At 38.0% G+C, this 1,891-nt stretch overlaps 1 non-coding gene across 1 annotated transcript; it reads right to left on the reverse strand.

The window, feature by feature from the left end:
• Positions 1-1,023: 1,023 nt before the first annotated feature.
• Positions 1,024-1,096, reverse strand: Trnat-agu. The gene has a single exon. It is a non-coding gene; the product is annotated as a tRNA-Thr (tRNA).
• Between the last annotated feature and the right edge of the window lie 795 nt (positions 1,097-1,891).

Below are 1,891 nucleotides of genomic sequence, written 5' to 3' on the forward strand. Positions count from 1 at the left end.
CAATAAATAACTCGAGGAAAACAGAGCAAAGTGAGGGCGCTATGCCAACTTAACGGTCTCATTTTCACTTCGCTATACGTGGTATCTAGCGGGGACATAGACAGATTCAGTCCTTACATGTTGTACTGTTGTCAACCACTTGGTTTAAGTTTTTGCCGGCTACAGTCTAGCATGCTAGATTCCCCCTGTTATAAAAGTGCTACAATTAACTTGAGATGATGAGAAGGTTAATTTTGACAACATAAATGTTTGTTTGGGACAGCGTATTTAGCTCGAAGAATCGCGGTTGAAAGGGGGTTGGGGGGGGGGACGTATAGGATTTTGGTGGTCATAGTCAAGTAGTTTCTGCTTGTTACGGAAATGCCAAAATAAATATTCATTGATGAGTAAATCTGTTGGAAATATTATTATGAACAAATAAAATATATGATTTGAGGCATTGCATGGTGATGAGGTATCAATTTGGTTTGCTGTAACATCATGTGTGTATCTACATGCCAGATGGAGTTTGTTCTTTTCAGAACTGCATTGCTATTATTTTACTAACGCAGAGTAGATTTATCGGATTTTTCAGGAGACTTCTAACTTCGGAAAATAACTGTTCTGATTTTTAACTACTACCTGGGCGGAAAACGGGATGTAAGTATTATGCTAATAAAATATGAGCATGAAAACGTACGTGGTATAAAGAGAAGTAAAGCAGCTTTGATAGTATATCTTTTTGAGAAAGTACGAGGTACTGCAGTTATGGAAAAAGATATTATTACTTATTCTCCCCATGAGTTTGATTTTAAACGCTTCTCGGATTGCGTATTCCTAAAGGGATTATATTTCCTGCGTGGACATTACTAGCACCAGAGTTTCGAGGATAACTCAAAAGCAAAAACACATGTTAAAATAAAATGTTCAGTTGTACAATTCTATTATATATAACAGATGTTAAATTTGCATCGAGGGTAAATAATATTTTAGCACTGTATACTCAGTACTTACCCAACTTTTGTGAAGAAAAAAAAAATCTCAGGACTCGGGTTGGATTCGAACCCACGACCTTTGCTATACTAGAGCAGTGTCTTACCAACTAGACCACCGAGACTGCCCGGTAAATTGAGGCAGTTCGAATCCTATGTTTTAGCAGCGGGTATTGCATACAATTTAATAGCTGTTAAATTTGCATCGGGGATAAAGATAATAATTTTGATTTTTACCACATCGATGTGTGTTACCACTGTATACTCAGTACTTACTCTTTTATACTTTATTATGATTAAAACTGTCCAAAACACCAGAGGATTACAAGGCCTTTAAACATCTATTTGTTGGATATTACTTGAGGTGGTAAGCGCCTAATTGATTTTTTTTACACCAAACATATCAAACAAATATTACAAATAAATTGTCGCGACGAGATATATTATTATTTCATTTGTTTTAATATCTTCCCAGTCAATTATTTTTATGTTTGGGAGAGTGTCTCTCTTTGCCGTCGATGTTTCTGATTAAATAAAACATACAACTTGGAATACAAAATAAACAATTTCAAAATAAAAAACAAAAAGTTACTCTGCGATTTGTCAGGTATTCAGGAGCCGCGATTCGGGTTATTCCCCCATTGCAATGTATGGTCCGCGCAACACATACACCACTAACAGAGGCCCCTTACCGGCTTCCATATAGCACCCTTCTGGTATGACAACCGACTTCACAGTATATCCTTCCCTATCTCTCAACCCTAGCAGTCCTTGCCCCCCTCGCTCAGGGTAAACAAAGCGGCTCCCAAACCATACTGGTGTCTTTCCCAGTAATTAATGCCTTGTTTCGTATTATTGCGAGGGGCCGGGATCGAACTCGGGACCGGTGGCTCATACCGATTCGGAGTTCAGAGACAGTA

This window comes from Asterias rubens, chromosome 8, assembly GCF_902459465.1.
Source record: "Asterias rubens chromosome 8, eAstRub1.3, whole genome shotgun sequence".
NCBI classification, from domain to species: domain Eukaryota; kingdom Metazoa; phylum Echinodermata; class Asteroidea; order Forcipulatida; family Asteriidae; genus Asterias; species Asterias rubens.